This window comes from Protopterus annectens, chromosome 5.part1, assembly GCF_019279795.1.
Source record: "Protopterus annectens isolate FY-2018-M chromosome 5.part1, PAN1.0, whole genome shotgun sequence".
Lineage (NCBI taxonomy): Eukaryota > Metazoa > Chordata > Ceratodontiformes > Protopteridae > Protopterus > Protopterus annectens.
Window position 1 is genome coordinate 723,984,782 of NC_056736.1, and position 22,486 is coordinate 724,007,267.

Below are 22,486 nucleotides of genomic sequence, written 5' to 3' on the forward strand. Positions count from 1 at the left end.
TTTTGCATTTTACAGCACAAACACTAAGTCATCTGCTAAATAAAGCAATGCAATCTCACAATGAAAACATACTTTGCATCAAAACTTTTCTGCCCTTGAAACAGCAATGAAACCCACATTCAAAGAAAATATATTTTGCCAGTGGCAGATAAAGATTAACTTTGGGCTGTTTTTAAATCATAGGCCCCTTGCACACGAAACATACACGTGGTCATTGATACACCTTCCTGATTGTTTTTGTTTGTGTCTTTCGGCTTTTCCTGGTTAGGGGTCACCACAGCGGAACTCCAGTCTGCTAATGATTGGCAGTAGATTTTTATGTACTGGCTTGCCGGACCTAACGCACAACCTTCAACGAAGGAACGCCTATTCACGCATGTCGTCACACAGAAGACGCTCTGAGAATTGAACGGGCAACGTCTAACTGTAAGGCGACAACGCTACCGCAGCACCACCACCACCTTCCTGACTGTATTAAATTATATTCCTTGTACAATATAGTACAGTTGTTAGAGGGCGTTTTAAATTTGTTTTGAACATTTTTCCAGTAAACAAAGAAACAAAATGCATGCACCAATAATGACAAAACTGCCCAATTCAGAACATTTTTCCAGTAAACAATTAAACAAAATGCATGCACCAATAATGACAAAACTGCCCAATTCAGAACATTTCTATCATAAAAGTCTACTAAAACTTCTACAGTCAACCAGTATCAGTAAATATGCACAATCTCTGAAGAATTAAAAGTCATTAAATAATTCCACATTAAAGAAATCTGTAACTAATGAAGAGGCTGCTGCTAGCAACCAACTTTATATTTCATTGTTTCATCTACAAATAAAGTGCCTGTTGCCCTTGAGGAATAAATTGCCTAAGTTGCATTAAAAAAAGATAAGCTAGTAATATTGCAATAGGGAATGGATGGCAAACTGATAACAGGTTCATAGTTACTAGGTACCTTCACTAAAAAGGGCTGCAGCATCCCCCCCTTTACAATACAGTACAGTATCAGCAATGCATCTACCTATTGTGGGAGTAGAACCTACAGCCTTCTGCATCAAAAGCAAGTGCACTACCTATTGTGCTATTAACAATGCAAGCAGACTTGGCATAAGCAGCACTAAACTTTTGTTCCCCTACAGCTCTCAGCTTCTTGTAAAATCTACTTGACACTCAGCTGCATCTCTGAACTTTGCAGCACAAGAAATCTGGAAAAATCCAAAATTTAGGGGGGGTGGGGGCAAAAGACCAAAAAACAGGGACACATTTTAAACATTGCTCGTATAATGTTGAAAAGTTGTTAGAATAAAATGCTGTGTTACCACCATACATTTCACTGGAACTGCGGTGGTGGTGCTGCAGTAGTGTTGTCACCTCACAGTAAGACGTTGTCCTGTTCGATTCTCAGCTAGAGCATCTTCTGTGTGGGGACATGTGTGAATGGGCGTACCTTCGTTGAAGGTTGTGCACCAGAGCCGGCAACTCGGTACTTAAAAATCTACTGCCAATCATTAGTGGACCGGAGTTCCGCTGTGGCGACCCCTAACCAGGAAAAGCCGAAAGACGCAACAACCAGCACCATACATTTCACTGCCAAGTATTGAACCCAGGACACTGTGCAAAACAGTCAGAACAACATACCACTATGCCAAATCATCTGTTTTATGAAAGAAGAGAAGACAAACTTAAATGGCTACCATTTAGTGAATTCAGTAATTCAGTTCTCACTATAGCTATCAACATCTTAGCACAAAACACCTGAACAAAGCCAATAATGGGGGAATACAACCCACAAACATATTCAGTGAGTTCAGTTATCACCATAGCTCTCAACCTTGGCACAAAAATCCTGGACAAAGCCAATAATGGGGGAATACACTCCAAAAAATAGGGACAAATATCCATTGAGGACACCAGAGCAAACCCACACAAACACAGGGAGGACATGCAGACTAAACACAGACTAAACACAGAAGGCACCCCAGCCAAGAATCAAACCAGACAACCTGTAGCTCTCAGGCAACAATGCTACCACTGCACTCCTGGCTGTGTTAAGTAACAAAAATACAGAAACCAGAGATTTTATAAGGAACAGAACAGAAATATGAGGCAAAAATCTATAAATGTTTTACAAATGGCGGTGGGTAGGGAATTCAGGCTCTTGCCACTTGGTACCCAAAAGTACTGGGTTCAAGCCTTATTCTCTACCCACCACCATGTAACTGGGGCATTTTACAGACACGGATCTGATCCTTCATGGCAACTATTAAGTCCTCCGTAGTGGCCTGAATCTGTCCCTGCAAGCAGCCCGATCCTCCATGGCAGCTACATCCTCTAGAAGCCCGTGCAGGCTGTTCTGGGCTCTCCCCGCGAGTAGGCTGGAGTCTCCAGCCTGTGGACGATGCAGTCCGGTGTTCTTCCGGTCTGTGCAGTCGTTACCGCACAGACTTCTGGGCTGGCAGGGCGGAGTTCCCTTCCTTCTCTATCGGACTGCCTAACAGAGCAGTCTGGAGCTTAGGAACTAAGCACGCATACGTGCATGGAGTTCTGGACTGCCTAATACAGCAGTCAGGAACTAAGCACGCATGTGTGGAGTTTCGTTCCGGGCTTGTGAAATATTTTTTAGTGTCTACAGTGGTAGTACAATTTATTTTGACAGGTGGGGGGGCTGCTGTCCTATAGCATGAGCCGCCCCTGCCATATAGTCAAGAATTTCGTTCATCAAACCATTCTGATAGATTGCAGTACAGCAGGGATCAGGGAATTTGCCCTTTTCCCCACTATAGTGCAATCTTGGAACTGGTATAAATAATTAGCAGGGGTTGCAGGGTGCATAGGGGTCCCCTCCATGCAAAAACATTATTTGTGTTGCTTGGGTTTATATTGTTTATCAACAAACTGGTTATTTGAAAAACTGACATAGATCCAACTGTGTGTGTATGATTGTCTCATGAAATATCGAGTGCTCAAAGGAGCGAATCAAAGACGGCGATAATTTTAGAATGACTCTAAAATTACTGAAAACTACACAAACAAAAGTAATGTTTTTGTAGGGGGCCAGCCCCCATGCGCTCCCACATCCCCTTCTAATTATATTCAACTCTTCAGATCGCACAGCAGTGGGGTAGGGGCAAATTCCCTGATCCTGCTGCACCACAATCTCATACAAAAAGCTTCCGGAAAACTACCATTGAAAAGAACATCACTAAAAAGTGTTTGGTCTTCTGGAACACATGTATACATATATTTATACAAGTAATTTACACACACATATGTGCATGAACCTATAGATATGTACGTATACACACATCAGTTTTTCTATTAAAGAGCTAGATGCAGTTACTGAACTGAGGTCCCAGCTGCTTTGCCTTCAGCTCTTTCTACACACAACAGGAAACTCAATTTTAAATTTCTCAAGCATATTATTTGCATGGCTGTGATCTGTTATCTATTAATATAGCAAACCGCTGCCAAAAAAGGGGGTTCACACTTTTAAATGCTGTACTATATTTTGTTGATATACATTTTAAAATTTTGCCCTACCAGTAAAGTCCATTTAATAAAAAAGAAACCCTGAGATGCAAGTTGCAGACATTCATGAGGTGACAAGACATGCGAGGACATATCTCTTTCAACTTAGTGCCATCAAATGTAGTGCTAAATTGCCTAGTTTTGTGGGCACCCCCCCCCCCAAACGTCAACCACAACCGTCTGGTCTGTACGGTTCTCGTTTTCACAGCGTCTGTTAGAGATGCAAAACACAAAGCCAGTGAAAGTACCACTTCCCAGTAAACAAAAGCATCTCTAAAGCAGGCATCTCAGACCGCAAACCATTTGATTATCACACACTTTCTTGAACCTTCACCACTTGCAGCATAAACAAAACATTTCTGTTGTATCTGCAAATGAGCAGAAGTGTTGACATTTTGTGGAGATGTCCCAACTTCTGACATAATTCATCTGTAATTTTCCACAATACGTGCATAACCATAACTTCAAGATGGACTTTCATTAGCTCAGTGGTCTGCATTATATGGTCAAAGTTTTTCCTATTGTCCACTTGGCTGATGTGCTGGTAAGGACTGTATTCTCTGGAGTGTCTAAAATGAAATTACTACCATTCTGCATCTATTTAAATGTTAACGTTTATTCATTGTGGGAGCTATGTTGTCACAATTACTTCTGTACAAACTCTTATTGCTTCATGTTCACAATGCTTTCCTTCTCATACATTTGTCTATTCATTGTGGGATTTGTGTTGTTACTGTCACTTCTTTCTGGTAAATGTTCTATTCTGAACATGTTTCCTGTTTATTTACTCTACAAACAATGGCATCTGAGATAACTATCTAGAGTCAGAGTTAAGTAATTTTGGATACTGTTCAAATTCTTCTTTCAAGAAAGAATCTATGCTGTAGATCTGACAATGTTATAAACCACATGTTGGGTACTAATCAGAATCTAGATTTTCTAGCTATAGTTTGCAATAAATAAGATTTTTTTTAAGTTAGCAGATCAGACAAGTAGTTGAGCACAAAAAAATGCAATGTATGCCCTGAATATAGCAGACCTTCCTCTCTTATAGAGCTCTTTAGTACATGCCCTATGCTGTACACTGTTATAAAACACCATTCCTCTCAACTCCTACAGCTAGTGGACGAACTGGAGGGGTCACAGTTCATGGAAGATCAGCTGTCTCCATATCTGACTAAGAATACAGAAAAAAACAACAAAATATATGAAAAGAAAGAACTACAGTGCAAACTTAATGCATTGGTGTGAATTCATCTACACATGTTAAAATACTCTTTTTAAAAGGTCTAAAGCTGGGTCTTTAATGAGCACTAAATAATTATGTATCTAACCAAAATTTTCTACTACACTACAGCTCATCTGTTTGTACTGTCTGAAATGTTAGAAAAAAAGTTCCAACAATTTGTAGTTACATTGGCACTGTATAGTGTGCAAGTACATTTGGTCCAAAACAGTGCAGAATGGGTTAACACACTGTTATGGGAGAATAAAATGTTTATTTCAGAGTTGTACACTAAAAACAAAAGCTGTAAAGATAAAGTAACAAGAAAGTAATATCCCTTCCCCCAAGGGAAACAAAGCACAGTGAATTAAGTCATATTATACCATGATCCCCCCAAAACGTGCACGCTGATTGGCCAGCGTGCCCGTTGTAAATCGAGTTATACTAATGGAAAAAGGTCCGGTCGCCCGGACTTTTTTCCATTAGTATAACTTGATTTTTTAAAACACTGTCTCGCTATGTTAAATGGGTTTAACATAGCGAGGCAGCTTTAAAATAAGCAACGGAGATCTCCGTTGCTTATTTTAAAGCTGTCTCGCCATGTTAAACCCATTTAACATAGCGAGACAGTGTTTAAAAAACAACGGAGAAAGCAAGATCTCCGTTGCTTTTTAGTGTCTAGCTATGTTAAATGAGTTTAACATAGCGAGACAGTTTTAAAATAAACAACGGCGATGTCCGTTGCTTATTTTAAAAGTGTCTCGCCATGTTCAACTCATTTAACATAGCGAACTAAAAAGCAACGGAGATCTTGCTTTCTCCGTTGCTTTTGCCCACAGCTCTGATGTACTGCGCAGGCGCGCAGTAAATCAGAACTGCCGCGGATGCCAGACATCTGCAGAAGGGCAGTAAACAGGCATTATACTATGCCATTATTTAAGAAAAGTAACCGTTTCTTTTCTTAAATAATGTCATGGTATAATAGCAATAACCCACGCCTGGGTGTGGGTAATGCTAAATTTACACACAGTTGGCTTTGTTTGGTCCCTCGGGCTTCGCCCTCGGGACCAAACCATGCCAACCGTGGGTAAATTTAGCATTACCCACACCCAGGCGTGGGTTATTGCTATACACTAGATTAGTGCAGAAATAAAACGTGGGCAATGGAATCAAACTGTAGCAATGCAAAGCTGTAAATATTATTACATTTTATGTAACAAGCACCACCATCACATGATAGTCTTAATACAGAAAACAGGAATGTACATTATCATTAAATAGTAGGTTGCAAACCCAATCCAATTTGAGAAAAGAGGAGGGATACATTTAAATAATTCTACAGGTGCAAAGCCAGTGTGACATTGTTTCCCTTTAAGCAGGTTCTTTGAAAGGGAGGGTGGAAATCGATGGTTTAGAAGTCAGATAAAACAGAATTCCAAGTTTTAGCAACAGCTACAAGAAATATACAAGATTCAGGTGATTCAACCGCAGAAGCAAAAAAAAAAAAGGAAAGCTCAAATGTTTAAACAGCCAAAGAGTAAGGATGCCACAGATAAAGTCTCAATCTGCAGATTTCCTTCAGGAACAGAGGAAGGCTGGATCTTGACAGAAGGCATCACCAACTATGAATGGACTCTAGTATTTTTTTTTTGCTGCCACAACAATGCATACGGAAAGCACATCATATTTTGCAGGTAAACTCCTGATACAGGTAACATCTGAAATTACTGAAAAGTCACCAAAGCATCCTAGGAAAGATTAGTATACTTAATTTTAAAAAAAGAGCTACAATAATGCTGACATAAGCACTTATAAGGGTGGCATAATGGTTAAGGCGGTTACCTTACATACAACACAAGGTGCAGGGTTTGATTCTCTCATGGGGTAATTGGCTAGGTTTAAAATGGCCCACAAGGGCAATTAGCCTAGTAGTAATCTATGAACCTATGAACTTGCACAAGTAATTCCGTTGAAAATTAAATTCATTCATCAGTGCAAGAGATCTAAAAGGTAGATAGTAGCTGTGCACAAAAGATAAGAAAGCAAAGAATATGCCCATCTGAGGGAGGATCTGCTTAATACATACAAGGAGAAAAAAATAAATCGTTTTAATGTGTTCATAAGAGGACTTATCAGCCATGAGATGTACAGTCTTAAGACAGACTGACGTAACCTGGTTTAAAATCCTGTACCTCACTGGAAGTTTAGTAAACAAATGTTTTTCACACAATTTATTTAAATTCTATAATTTCACAGTAAATGCAGAGACTTGCCTACACCTACTAAGGATTCCTTACGTGGTGGAAATATAATTTTGCATTTTACTTAACTACACTTTGTTGATATTTATTTCCAAAATAAAGGCGATAAGTCAAACATGGCCTGGGATTACACACTACCAGAATACCTAGTTTTTTCAAGAAACATATCAGAACACTGTTTACTAGAAGTACCTGAGTCAACACAGATGTGGTTACGGGATGCTAAACTTCAAAAGTGTTATACAGGAAAAAGCAAATGACCACGACTTCATACATCAGTCTACACAGAGACGACCACCTCACTACATTGTAGTAAACGCCATGACAAAGTGTTCTGGCTGATTAAGTTTAACTTTTGACTAGGAAATCCCATCAAATGTATGTATGCAAACCCCGTCCCCATAACATTGCTGTAATATGCATCTACAAAAGTAATTATGCTTAAAATGGCATTTCATCTAGAGAAAAGATCCTAAGTTAGAGCTGGCATTTGACAGGAAAATACAAGAAAAAAATGGAATCCACTGTAAGATCTTGATGTTGATCCTGTTACCAAGCTTGGTTAAAATTAGAGCTTCCCTATCACTTTCCTGCTTGCAGCAGTTCATGACTAAGAACCTCAGGAAAATGAACTGCAGTAGAACTTCAATGACTGAATATAAGAAAACAGGAAATAAATGAAAATGTAGTCTATGGTGTCAAAGCAAAAAAAGCTTTGCAGGTTTAGGTGCAACTAGCAGAGATCAGCATTGTTCTACAAAGCAGACATCTGGCAGACACACAATCATCTCAGATATCCCGCGAGAAGTGATTTAAAGAAATGCGCAAGCATAATCATACCTCTCTACCTCTTAAAACAAGAATTCGGAAAAAGCCTAAAACAATGGGTGGCCAAAGACCCAAAAGTAGGGATATATTTTAAATACTGCTCTTATAAACTAGAAGAAAAAAAACTATTAAAGGCAGTGCTGCAAAAATATCCACACAAACGACAGGATGAAAGTCCCAAAAGATTTATTCTGGTACCTCGGCCTTTCGCCTTCTACGGAACAGTTAAGCACAAGAATTCACCCAATATATATACACACTTATACATGCTGACAATCATACAATTATCCAATAATAACAGCTGAACAATTAATAATTCTCATTTTTCCCCTAATAACATTAGGCAAAATGCCCTATAGTAACAAATGTTGTTTCAAAAAACATTCTTATAAAAGAGGAGACCTTTCAAGTTATTTCCAAAATCTTATTTAGAACCCTAAAGATGTGTAAACGACCATAAAATTGACATTTTCATGTGATACATATCAACATTAATTTTCCAAACAGTGAAATTATAAAAATCCCACTAAATCATACTACAATATTATTGCTATCAGTGTTCATGCTCCTACAGGAAAGAGTTCTAAAATTCAAAATCATTCTGCACTCTAACCTTTTTAAAGCTTCTTTGAAACTCCCTCCAAATTGCAAACGTGGACGTGCTAATACACTGAAAAATAGGCTGTGGAACCCCCATGTACAGAAGTAAAATGAAGACCAACAGGGTTTTCAACCCTATGCTTTCCAACATCTCCTATATGCTCCATAATCCTGATTTTAACTTTTCTTCTGGTCTGCCCAATATACCATCTGGTCTGTTGACAGCCACACTCGATATATATATATATCTATATATATATATCTACATATATATATATATATATATATATATATATATATATCTATATCTATCTATATATATATATATATATATATATATATATATATATATATATATACACACACACACACATATATATATATATATATATATATATATATATATATATATATATATATATATATATATATATAAAACCCTTGGAAATTACAACTGAAAATTTCCATGGCCCTATATAACTTGCCATTAATCTTCCATCCATTCAAATTTCTAACCCTACAGCACACCAAACATTGACCACAAGTTTGTGTGCCCTTTCTGTCACAGCTGTCACAAAAATTGTCAGCCCCCCCCCCATATTTCCTTCAGATTATTGTACTTCCATAAGAAAATGTGACATGCTTAGGAAAAACATGCCCCACGCTACCATCCTGTGAAACCAAATCCCAGTGTTTTGTCTCAATTTTCTCCATAATATTAAAAAAAAGGAAATATTTAGTCATGAAAAACAACTTTTGCTGTTCCTTCAGTTCCCTTTTACAAGAGGTTTGTATATAGTATCTACCCCTTTCACTTCATCTTTGTTTTCTACCTTCTGTCGAGCTGCTCTTGACATTTCACTGGGATACCCTCGTCTCTGTAACCTATTCTCCCGCCTCATCCAAAAAGAAACTTTTCAGTTCTTCCTGAGATGTATTTTGAAAAATCCTTCTAAATTCATCAGAGGGAAACAACTTAATTAAATGCAGGGGGATGCTTACTTTCAGCATATAAATTATTTTCAAAAGTGGGCTTCCTGTAGAGTTTATACTGAATCATAAAACTCTGATCAACATACAATTCAACATCTAGAAAGTTAATGGCAGATGAATTTGTCCGATACTCAAATTTCAAACCATGATGTGCGTTAAGCTTCCCGCAAACTTCAAAAATTCTTCTAGTACGCATCTACAAATAAAAATCAACACATTGACGTATCTTTTATAACACAGCACATTTTTTGAAAAATATTCTGTCGGGTACATAAAGGGATTTTCAAAATACCCCATGTATATTATAGCATAGGTAGGGGAGAAAGCCACCCCCCTTGCTCTACTCCTCTTTTGTAGGAAAAACTTATTATCTCGCTTGAAACAGTTATGACTAAGACAAAATTCTAAAACCTGAAGGAGAAAAGAATTTCTGGGTCCCTCACCCATTATACTGGACATCAAGACCCCATCTTATATCTATGTTCGTATACAAAGAACAAACATCAATAGAGGCCCAGAAATATCCATCCTGCCATCTGACCCCCTTCAGCCCACAACACAAATTTCCAGTGTTCTTTATATGAGAAGGTATTTTATCCAAATATTTCTTGAATTGATAATCCAAGAATAAGCCCATATGTTTTAAGTATGAACCAATCCTAGACACAATGGGTCTCTCCCTGAAGGTTTTACCATATTTTTGTGGATTTTGCGGATGGCATGAAATTTTGTATCTTTAGGTTCCTTCACTAACAACATTTTTACATCTTTGTCAGGAAACCTAATCTTTCCCCTCTACCCAATACATCAGATAGCTCATTATTAAATTGTTGTACCGGATTAATGGGAAGCTGTTCATAGTCTAAGTTGTCACAGATTAGTTAACCATCTCTTGATAATCTGTATTACCCATAATGACCCAGTTACCCCCCTTATCTGCCTCTTTGAAAGTGTATTCAAGTGAAATCTTGCAGTTTGTAGTTCTTACCATTCCTCTAAGTTAAAACTCTTATTTTTACTTAAAAAAAAACCCCATCAAACTGTTTTTCCACTTTCCTACAAACCACTTTCGCAAAAGACATGGCCAACAATGATTTAGGTGGCATAAAATCACTTTTCCTAGATAAAATTGGAATATCCTATCTACCATAACCAGTGCAAAAAATGTCCCTATTTGATATAGGGCCATCTTGTTCTATATTCACATATGTTTCACTGATATCACCCTGAACACATTCAAAGAATAAATCAGTTTAATGCAAAGCTTATATCTAACAGAGTCATTGTCATCTTCAACATTTATCACATGTATAACACCATGTTCTTTTTTACCAAAATTCGAAAAATATACTTTTAAATACAACTTTCGACAAAAACCCTCACATCTAATATTAAATCAGCCAGACATGGTGTTCTGGTCGTTACAAACATGGGACCCTTTAATAAAACATTTACCATATTTTGTGTGAAGACCAAATCAGACAAATATACAATTCTTAAAAGTTCAGCCTGTTTGTCAACCACACAAGATTCATGACAAACAGAAGCATAAACATTAGTGCACAAAGAATTAGATAACTTTACACATACATCACCACCATCATAACTATCAGTCAATCTTCTTCTTCTTTCGGCTTTTCTCAGTTAGGGGTCGCCACAGCGGATCATCTGTCCGCTCATGATTGGCAGTGGAGTTTTACGGTGTCGAGTTGCCAGCCCAACCTTCCACAGAAGGTACATACACGCACACACTCACACCTAGGGCCAATTTAGAATGTCCAATCCACCTACTGCATGTCTTTGGGATGTGGGAGGAAACTCACGCGACCACAGGGAGGACATGCAGACACCGCACAGAAGGCACCCCAGCCGAGAATCGAACCGGAGAACCTCTTGCTGTGAGGCAGCAATGCTAACCACTGCACCACCGCGGCCGCCCATCATAACTATCAGTCAATACAGTCTCAAAGTCCAAAACAGGTTCATGTTTTACTTGTGATTGCACTTGTTCCGACCTTTCCTGTAATAACTGCGTGTTTTCCCTTGTATCGGAGATTGAGTAACAAGGGAAGAGGGTTTTTTTTGAGCCTTGCTACCTGCATCAACCATAGAAATATCAAACGATACATTTTTCTTGCTACTTATGCTGGCGCTTGTTTCCGCTGATGAAAAAGAGGAATCCAGTGTGCACATTGTACTGGCTCTAGCCTGTGATCCACCTGGGTGTTCCCTCCGTGACCTAAGATACACCATATTCTGCTGGAAATCACCAATGTCTTGACTCAATGGTTTCTTCTTAAATGCTAAAATATTCACTACAGTCTCTTGCAGTTTAATTTTTATCCTGGACATGGTTTGCTGAATTAACTCCTCTTGTACCTCAGCAATCTCTGAACGCACCTTATCAAGCACCCTTTGATTACGCTTGATCAATATGCGTAACCACGGCCAAGTACAATTTAAAGAGTTAGTCCTCTATTCTTGTAACACATCACCTTCGTCATCAGTAAACTCACCAGCAGGTAGTCTATCTATCCGTAATCCTCTGGGGGTGATATTTAACAAAATGTATTTCTCAAGGAGTTTGGTATCCTAGAAAACAGATACTTCCTTCATTAGTAGTTGTTCCAGGCCATTAAACGTCTCCTCAACACCATCCTCTACACTCACAAGCCACAAATCACAGGAAGAGAGTTTCACTTCCCTTTCACGTAAAATATCTGAATATAATCCCCCCCCCCCCCAGGTATTACCTGGGGTAAAATGTAGTGTGGAATTAGATGCAGCATTCTGTGATAACGACATACTAAAAAAACATAAAACTCAAACATAGAAGAAAAAAAACTATTAAAGGCAGTGCTGCAAAAATATCCATACAAACGACAGGGTGCAAGGCCCAAAATATTTATTCTGGTACCTAGGCCTTGCGCCTTCTAAGGAATAGTTAAGCACAATAATTCACCCAGAATATATACACACAGATGAGAATTCTTAATTGTTCAACTATTATTGGATAATTGTGTAACTGTCAGCATGTACAAGTGTTTGCAGATGCCTCTAGTGCTGCTGGACATGGGGGAGGCAGGTAGCATCTGCTTATTATCACACAGACACATTTTTTTTGTAGGGATTACTTCTTTGAATGTGTTAGTGGTACCATATTCTATTACATGTAGTTTGTGTTAATTATCCATTCATTTTTGATATAGGGCATTGCTCATATATCTTTTTGTCTTGACAAGCTATTTAGCTACAGCAACAAATCTTTTCTGTGTTTTACCCACTTTCATTGTGTAATATATTCAAACTGGAATGATGTTTTAGTAAATGAGCGCTGAAATAAATTTGCACTTGACTAAAGTATAATCGACACATATAAGAACAAACTGAGCATTTATCTTTAAATATTCAGAAATCACATACAATAAGGCAAGGTTCATTTTACAGAACCTGTTATTGAAAATAACACTGAGCTAAAAATAAATGGGGATGTAGCACATTCTAGAATCACAACTATAGCTAAATACCAGCAGAGAGCAACAAAATAGATAGCTATTGCAAGAAAGTTTCGATGTGATTCTAGTTCTGTTTTACAGTAAACAGGTAATAGCTTATTTATAAACTTTTACAAATCAGACACAGTGTGACAATCTCACAAATATATGCAAGTTATTTCAAAGCACACTCAGTAACAACTCCATTTCTTTGTTTCAAAAACTGCTACAGGTCTTTGGACTTTAAGCATTTTGGTAATCTTTAATCAAGATGAAATTTTCCTTAGAATGGCCAGGTTAGTGTGCGATATTCTGAAGGCCACTGACAGATGAGACACACAGAAGATAAAACATATGACACACAACAGGAGCACTTTTGACAATTTTATAATACAATTCAAATGAGTAAAGTACATATTTCAAAGATAAACGGAAGGGAAATGGGAACATGTCTCTCTCTCTCTTTTTTATCTCAATGTTTCGAGGGATCTTCAAGCTTTGAAGATCTGTAAGCCCATTCGTATCTGCAGTACTGCTTTGTATCACGGATAGTTAAGGAGCTGGATGGCAGCAGTAGCAAGTTCATTGCTGATGTTTAGTGTGAACTGCAGATTCTTTGAGTATTTTGTTTTAAGCAATGGAGGTCTACACAAAGGGAGTCGCATGCTACTGTGGTGTTTTTCCTTTAAAATTTGAGCCTTGGAGTTAGCATATGTAAAGCAAGAAGGGGTGGGTGGTAAAGGCTTCCCTTTGCAAAACTGTCTGCTTTATTGTTCGTGAATCTGGTGTTTGTACTACATCAAATGTCCATTTTCCTGTTTTGAAAGATGTTGGTGAATCAGTGTTTGTGCTATGCAAATAAGATGTTGGTGAATCAGTGTTTGTGCTGTACAGATAAGATGCTGGTGAATCTGTGTTTGTGCTATGCAGATACTCATTCTTTGTGATTAACGGATGTGATACTCAAGCCTTCAACTGTGCTTCAAAGAGCCACACAGAATTGTTACAGTGAAATCAAGAGGGGACAATATGAAGGGAAAGTAGGAAAACAAGTTCACACACACACACACACACACACACACACACACACACACACACACACACACACACACACACAAAAGCTACAGTTTTGTCTACAATATTTGTATTCCCAGACTAAAGATAACCAAAGGCACACATCAAGTTTAAAGCAGAGCATTTACCAAACTAAAGAATGAGAATTGAAAACAGAAAAGCTGTTCCTTCTACGAGTCAATGACAATCAAGTCAGTGAGACAAATGCAAAGTACAGTTGTGTACACTTACCATAAATGTAGATGTTTGAGTGTATTCACTGTTGCAGTCATCACATTTGGGTCATATCCCTGCCAGTGTAGCCCTTGGCCAGCCCGAATACCACAGGCTTAGTACTTCTGCGTCAGTTGTTGTCGCTTCAGGACTGACGTCAGGTCGCCAGTAGGATAAAGTACGGCAGCCGACGCCATTACATCAGTTTTCTTTGCCCTGTCAGGAGCCCCCAAGAGGAGCCAGGTTTTGGTGGAAGAACCCCACCAGTAGAAAGTAAATACCAAAAAGTCCCTTGTAAGGAGAGAGACGAAAGAAGAGTGGGATGGAGGGAGGGAAGCCAGGGCTTCAAAGTACAGTTGTGTACCTACCATAAATGTAGATGTTAGAGTGTATTCACTGTTGCAGTCATTTCTCTTGGGTTATCCTGCTGGCAGGCTACCCGCAGTCGGCCAGAATTCCAAAGTCTAGGTCCGGCGTCGGTTGCTGTCGCCTCTTCCCTGATGTCAGTGCACCAGGAGTATAAAAGATGAAACCGACGCCATTTTCTTCAGTTTTTCTTGCCCCAGATGTCAGGTGCCCCAATATTGGAAGGCTGAAAGAATATGCCAATAAAAATGCATGCACAAAAATAACATTGCCTTCATCTACAAGCAAATACACCAAATAGGTTGTATAGGATAGTGAAGTGTAGATAAGTCCCAGCAAAGAAAAGGGGGATGGTGGGTGGGTAACCTGGACTGCAACAGTGAATACACTCGAACATCTACATTTATGGTAGGTACACAACTGTATTATGTTCATCGTGTCTCACTGTTGCAGTCATTACTCTTGGGTTGAATCCCAAAGCTGAGGTAGGGTGGCTGGGCTAAATAGGATTAGGAGAGGCTATGAGGCCCTGCAGAACTGCAGTGGTAAAGAATGCTCTGGACTTAGAGTAAAGAGGTAAGTGGTAGTGCTTTGTGAAGGTGTGCACTGAGCTCCAAGTTGTAGCCTCTAAGATATCTTTGGTTGGTACTCCTCTGAGGAAGGCTGCTGAAGTGGCTGCTGCTCTGGTGGAATGAGGCCTAATATCCTTAGGCACTGATTTGCCATGCTGAAAATAGCAGAAACGGATGCAATGGCCTATCCATTTAGAAATAGTCTGTTTTGAAATAGCCTTTCCTTGAGAACCTGCAGCATTTGACACAAAGTTGCTCAGTCTTTCTGAAAGCTTTAGTACTGTCCAAGTAGAATCTTAACTGTCTGTGTATGTCCAAAGAATGCAGAATTTTCTCACCCTTGTTCTGTGGATTAGGATAAAAGGTTGGCAAGTGAATGGTTTGGTTGAGGGCCACACTGGACACCACCTTAGGCATAAATGTAGGGTTCATTCTCAGAGAACTCTGTCTTGATGGAAAATGATGAAAGGTTCCACAACCATGAGTGCTTGTAACTCTGAGACTCACCTTGCAGAGGTTATTGCTAGGAGCAGAGCGGTTTTCCAGGATAAGAATTTTATATCTGCTGTTGATGCTGGCTCGAAAGGAGGCAGTGTGAGTTTTTTCCAAAACATAATTGAGGTCCCAGGCTGGGATTGGTGCTCTCCTTGGAGGCCTAATGTTTTTGGCCACTCTGAGGTACTGCCTTAGTAAAGGATGAGAAAAGATAGGTGGTTCCATATTGTAATGGGCTGAAATGGCAGAGGCATGAATCTTAATTGATGAGAAGGAAAGGCCTTTGTTCAGCATCTCAGTTAGGTATTGTAAAATCCGAGGGATATTTGGTACACACATGTCTATGCCTTGTTCCTGGTTCCAAGCAGATAATCTCTTCCATTTTTCTGCATAAGATTTTCTGGTACTGGGCCTCCTGGCCTCCAAGATAACATCCATAACAGCTTTTGAAAGAGGAGTGTTCTGAATGGCTACATTATCTGCCATGCTGCCAGATTTAAGGTCCTGAGTAGGCTGTGCAGGATCTGACTGTTTTGTTGGATCAGCAAGTGAGAAGTTTGAGGCAATATCCATGCTGGATCTTGAGACAAGCTCTTCAGGATTGGGTACCAGTGCTGGCATGGCCAGTCTGGTACAATCAGTATCATTTTTGGCTTCTCTTGTCTGACCTTTAGGAGTACCCTGGGAAGGACAGGCAAAGGCATATACTGTTAGATTTTTCCAGCTGAAGGATAGGGCGTCCACTTTCCATGCTTGCTTGTGATAAATCCTTGTACAAAATCTCTGCAATTGGCAGTTGTGAGGGGAGGCAAATAGATCTATGTCTGGGCATCCCCATTTCCATATTATCATGCTGAAGACTTGTGGATCCAGTTTCCATTTGTGGGGATCCATGAGGTTTCTGCTTAGTTAGTCTGCCAGAGTATTTGTTTTTTCCTGCCAGGAATTGTGCTTGCAGGTGAACTTGTAAGGCCAATGCTGTGTCCCATAAGGTCATTGCTTGTCTGCAGAGGGGGTAGGAATGTGTACCTCCCTGTTTATGTACCACATGACAGTAGTGTTGTCTATCAGTAACTGTCCTGGATGAAGTAGGTCCTTGAAAGCTGTCAGGGCATTTTGAACAGCTAGCATCTCTCTTTGATTGATGTGTAGATGTATCTGGTTTGCAGGCCATGTGCCCTGAATACATTTTCCTGCCATATGGGCCCCCCAGGCATAAACTGATGCATCCGTTGTCAGTGTTTGCCTGGCTGGGGGTAAACTGAATGGCAGACCTTCGTTGTGGTGACAGGCTTCGGCCCACCATCAAAACTCCTGTTGCAGGCAGGGAATGAGTGTAATTACTGTCTCCAGGCTGTGGCAATGTTGAGTCCAAACACTTTTTAGATACCATTGTAGTTTCCTCATATGCAGTCTGGCATATGGAATTAGTAGAATGCAGGATGCCATGAAACCCAAGGCCTGCAGGATTTTCCTTGCAGATAAGTGGTTTTTTGTTGTCAAATTCTTGAAGTAAGTAGTCAGTTGCTTTTGTTTTTCTGGTGTGAGATAAGCCATCTGGGCAGTTGTATTTAGGCTTGCACCCAGGAATATTATCTCTTGAGAGGGCACTAGTTTTGATTTCTTTTCGTTTACTGTGTACCCTAGGCCACTTAGTAATCTTTTTACAAATGCCAGATGCTTTAGTAGAATGTCTTTGTTCTCTGCTTGAATTAGGCAGTCGTCCAAGTAGGGGTATATTTGAATTCCTTTTTGTCTGCAAAATGCAATTACTGGTGCCAAGCATTTTGTGAAGACTCTGGGCGCAGTAGATAAGCCAAAGGGCAGTGCAGAGAATTGGTAATGCATTAAGCCAGCTATGAATCTGAGGTATCTTCTGCAAGATTGTCTGACTGGGACATGCAGGTATGCCTCTTTTAGGTCCAAAGTTACGAGCCAAGCTTTCTTGCCCAGCATGGCCAGTAGCTGCTGTAGAGTCAACATCTTGAATTTTGGAACCTCCAGAAACGTATTCAGTATAGACAGGTCCAGTATTGGTCTCCAGGTTTTGTCCTTTCTGGGTACTAGGAAAAGTCTGGAGTAAAATCCTTGCCCCTGCTCTTGTTGTGGTACATGCTGAATGGCCCTCATATCCATGAGGACTGTAATTTGTTTTTGTGCCTCTGCCCACTGATTGTGTGGCAGGTCTGGCATACCTTTTGACCTTGGTAAAGTGTGAAAATGGAACCTGTAGCCTTGGGACACTATGGTCAGGACCCATTTGTCTTGGGTAATCCTTTGCTAATTTGATGAAAAAAGTGCTATTTTTCCCCCTAAGAAGGCTGCCAAAAGAAAAGTGCTTGGATCTGGTAGAGGAAAGTCACTGGGACTGTTTCCTGAAAGGTTGCGATTTGTCTTCTCCGCTTTTGGAGGTAGGAGCACCCCATTGTTTAGGCCTGTATGAGCCTTGGGGCTGAGATCTGCCTCTGGGACGCCTGTATCTGCCTCTTTGTGGTCTGTCTGACGCTGGAAAGGGCCAATTTTTAAAAGGCCAGTTTCTGCTAAACCTGGGTGGCTGTACCTGTAAGAAATCCTTGACTGTCTGCATGGATTTTGCTTTATCCTCCATTTTTTTCAACACCTTCTGCTTTAGTACCAAAGTATCATGCTGTAATGGTGCATCTAATAATTTTGCTTTAACATGATCAGGCAAATTTTGTTCCTTTAAACCAAGCATGTCTTCTAAAAACAGAACCAGTAACAGCGGCCCTGCAAGAGGCCTCCAGAGAATCATAACCACATTGCAAAGTATGCTTTCCCACTTGTTCAGCTGCATGCAATAAATCTTGCAATTCCTTGTTTTATGAACATTCAGTATTTGTCAACATTTTCTGTTTAAGAAGTCCGAGTAGGAGAATGCTGTACTTGTTTCTTTGTCTTTAGTGCTGCTTTAGTCTTTGTCTTTGAAGCTGAAGATGGCTTAATATATAGTTGTGTAGGTCTGAAGCCACCCTCAGAAGCCGATGTCTGCTCAGCGGCTCCGGACCCATCTGAGGGAATGATTTCCGAGTGTCCAATACCTTGAGTTTCTAGAGGCCCAGTCAGCTCCACGTGGGAGTCGGAAGCGGCCTGTAGCTCTGAGGTAGCGGGCGCCAGGGGCTGCGAAAGCGCCTCACTGAGAACCGGCAAACTAGCGACTGGCCTAGCAGAGGCTTCGTCGGTTTTGGACCTCGGATGCCTTTTTCCTTGTCCTTGCGTTTTTTGTAAACTCCGGTTGTCAGTTGATCCAACGGCATTATATAATTAAATCTTCGGCCAAAATAGTGGAATGCAAAATCAAACCGACGCTTGATAGTGCGTTGGTTAAATCTAGCACAAAACCGACAACTAGCAACGTTATGATCAGGGCCCTAGGCAAGGAACCAAATAAGAGTGAAAATCCTTATGAGGTATTTGCTTCCCACAAGAAATACAATTGTTAACTTTTTCTGACATCAGTCTGGAGCAAGAAAAAAGTTTCCCCAACGGGGTACTTAGCTTTAATGAAGACTTCGATTCTGAAATTCGAATTTGAAAATCTCAGGAGTCAGCCGACCGGCACTTGCGAAGTGCTTTTGCTTCGGGCACCGCGCGGCAAGAAAGACTGAAGAAAATGGCGTTGGCTGCTTCTTTTATAGCCCTGTCGCACTGACGTCAGGGAAGAGGCAACAGCAATCGACGCCGGACCTAGACTTTGGAATTCTGGCCGACTGCGGGTAGCCTGCCAGCAGGATAACCCAACAGTAATGACTACAACAGTGAAACACAATGAACATCAGTGAATACACTCTAACATCTACATTTATGGTAAATGTACACAACTGCACTATGGTTTTTGTGATTCACTGTTGCAGTCATCACATATGGATTGATTCCCAAAGCCGAGGAAAAGGGTGGAGGCAGTCAAGGAAACTAGGGGCTGGCTAGGATGCCCTGCAAGACTGCAGAGGCAAACCCTGCCCTGGATTTGGAGAAGATAGGCAGGTGGTAATGTTTGGTGAAAGTGTGAACAGATGCCCAGGTGGCAGCCTCCAGGATGTCCCTGGTGGGGACTCCTCTGAAGAAAGCTGCAGAGGTGGAGGCTGCTCTGGTGGAGTGAGTCCTGACCCCCTTAGGGGGAGGCTTTCCATGTTGCTTGTAACAGAAATGGATGCAGTGTGCTATCCATTTGGAAATTGTTTGTTTGAAGATGGCTTTGCCCTCTGTCCCTGCAGCAAAGCTAACCAGCAATTGATCAGACTAAGGATTTAGTCCTGTCCAGATAGAATCTGAGCTGTCTGTGCACATCTAGAGAGTGCAGGATCCTTTCCCCCTTGTTCTGTGGATTAGGGAAAAAGTTTGGCAAATGAACTACTTCGGGCATGAAGGATGGGTTAAGTCCTGAGGAAAACCCTGTCAGCATGGAAGACGATGAAGGGCTCCACAGCCATGAGTGCTTGTAGCTCAGAGACCCTCCTGGCTGAAGAGATGTCCAGAAGGAAAGCTGTCTTCCAGGAGAGAAATTTTAGCTCTGCTAAAGAGGCAGGTTCGAAGGGGGGGTGAGCTTTTCCAACACAAAGTTAAGGTCCCAAGCTGGGGTTGGTGCTCTTTTGGGTGGCCTCAAGTTGCTAGCCCTTCTTAGGAATTGTTTAATCAGAGGGTGTGAGAAAAGGGGCTGCTCATTGGAGAAATGAGCAGACATAGCAGAGGCATGAATTTTAATAGAGGAAAAAGAGAGACCACTGTGTAGTTGGTCAGCTAAGTAATCCAGGATGAGAGGGAGGGAGGGAGGGCCTGTGCCGTATCAGTTCCCTTAGCCTGAATCCAGGTGCAGAACCTTTTCCATTTGTCAACATAACACTTTTTAGTGCTAGGGCATCTGGCCTCATGTATAACATCTAAAACCTGTTTACTGAGGTTGGCAGATTGATCGGTGGTTAGGAAATAAGCCAAGCTGCCAAACTGAGGGTCTGCAATTGGGGATGCATGAATTCTCCTTCCCTCTGGGTCAGGAGGGTTGGGATCCGAATGTGCTGCCATGGTGGCAGTGGGGACAGGCTGCGCAGCAGTGGGTACCAGTGCTGGTGAGGCCAGTCTGGAGCAGTAAGAATTGTCCTTGGTGTTTCCTTGCTTATTTTGAGCAGTACCCTGGGGATGAGAGGTAGTGGAGGGAAAGGCATAGACCGATAGCTTGACCACGGGAAGGATAAGGCATCCACTTTCCAAGTCATGCAGTGATGCTCCCTGGTGCAGAACTTGATGAGCTGATGGTTGGTGTGACAGGCAAAGAGGTTGACCTTCGGGGTGTCCCATTTCTGAGTTATTAGGGTGAAGGTTATTTTGTCGAGCTGCCACTCATGTGGGTCCAGAAGATTTCCGCTTAAGTGCTCTGCCAGAGTCTAAAGAACCTGGCAGGAACTGTGCTAACAGGTGGAGTTGCATGGCAGAGGCTGCATGCCAAAGGCTCACGGCCAGCCTGCATAGAGGGTATGAGTGAGTTGCTCCCTGCTTGTTGATGTACCACATCACAGTGCTGTTGTCTGTTTTGATCAGGAGAGCCCCTGGGGAAGAGAAGGAGCTTGAAAGCTGTCGAGGCTTGCTGGACAACTATCATCTCTTTTTGGTTGATGCACAGATGCATTTGCTGTGGGCTCCATTGGCCCTTTATGCACTTGTCCAGGTGTGCACCCCAGGCATAATCGGATGCATCTGTGGTGACGGTCTGGGTGGCTGGGGGGGTTGGTAAGAAGGGTAGCCCCTTGTTGTGGAAGCAAGCCGCTGCCCACCAAAGAAAATCTTTTCTGAGGCAAGGTAACATAGGTATAACAGTTTCCGGGTCTTGAGAGTGTTGACACCAAAGGCTTTTTAGGTACCACTGAAGTTTCCTCATATGCAGTCTGGCATATGGAATGAGTAGAATGCAAGATGCCATGAACCCCAGAACTGCAAGATTTTCCTTGCAGTTCACTGGGGTCTGGTGGCTAGTTGAGAGAAGTAGGCTGTCAGGTAAGTTTGCTTCTCTGGTGTAAGGAATGCCATCTGGGATGCTGTGTCCAGGCTTGCTCCCAGGAATATAATTCTTTGGTAGGGTACTTGTTTGGATTTCTGTTCGCTGATTGTGTACCCTAGAGAGGTCAGTAGGGACTTTACAAAGGCCAGATGCTTGAGCAGCTTTTCCTGGCGGTCTGCCTGAATTAGGCAGGTGTAAGTATGGTTAAATTTGGATATTCCTTTGTCTGCAAAGCCCATGTGCTTGCGTGTAAGGAGAGTTTTCCTCCTAGGGGTAAGTGAAGGTGGGCGGAGGAAGGGGGTGGGGGAGGAGAGTCATTGTGAGTTCTTACCATGAGGGTGTGGGCTCAGAACTCCCTGTTTTTGAAGTGGAGGAAGTCCAGTGTTTTGATCTCTGCATTCCCTGTGGATGCGGTCTGGGGGGGGGGGTCTGCTTCCACATGGTCTGGACTGAACTGACCTGGTGGGAGCAGGAAAGGAGCAGTGCTTTGAGGGGCAATGCCTACTGAACTTGGGTGGCTGACCCTGTAAGAAATCCTTAACTGTCTGCATAGATTTAGCTTTTTCTTCCATCTTTTTTAAGACCTCTTCTGTCTTAGTGCCAAATAAGTTGCTGTCGTGCAAGAGTGCATACAACAATTATTAGACTTAACATGTTCTGGCAAGGGCTGTCCCTTAAGCCATGCATGTATTCTAAGGACAGAACTGGTGACTGCTGCCCTGCAAGAAGCTTCTAGGGCGTCAAACCCACAGTGCAAGGTGTGTTTAGTTACTTGACTTACAGAATGCATTAACTCTTGTAACTCTTTAGATTCTGCACAAGCA

At 41.2% G+C, this 22,486-nt stretch overlaps 1 protein-coding gene across 2 annotated transcripts in view; it reads right to left on the minus strand.

Annotated features, from left to right (window-relative positions):
* The window catches only part of PAK1 (p21 (RAC1) activated kinase 1), a 1,330,007-nt gene that overhangs the window by 1,094,337 nt on the left and 213,184 nt on the right, over nucleotides 1-22,486 (minus strand). The window lies entirely within an intron of this gene.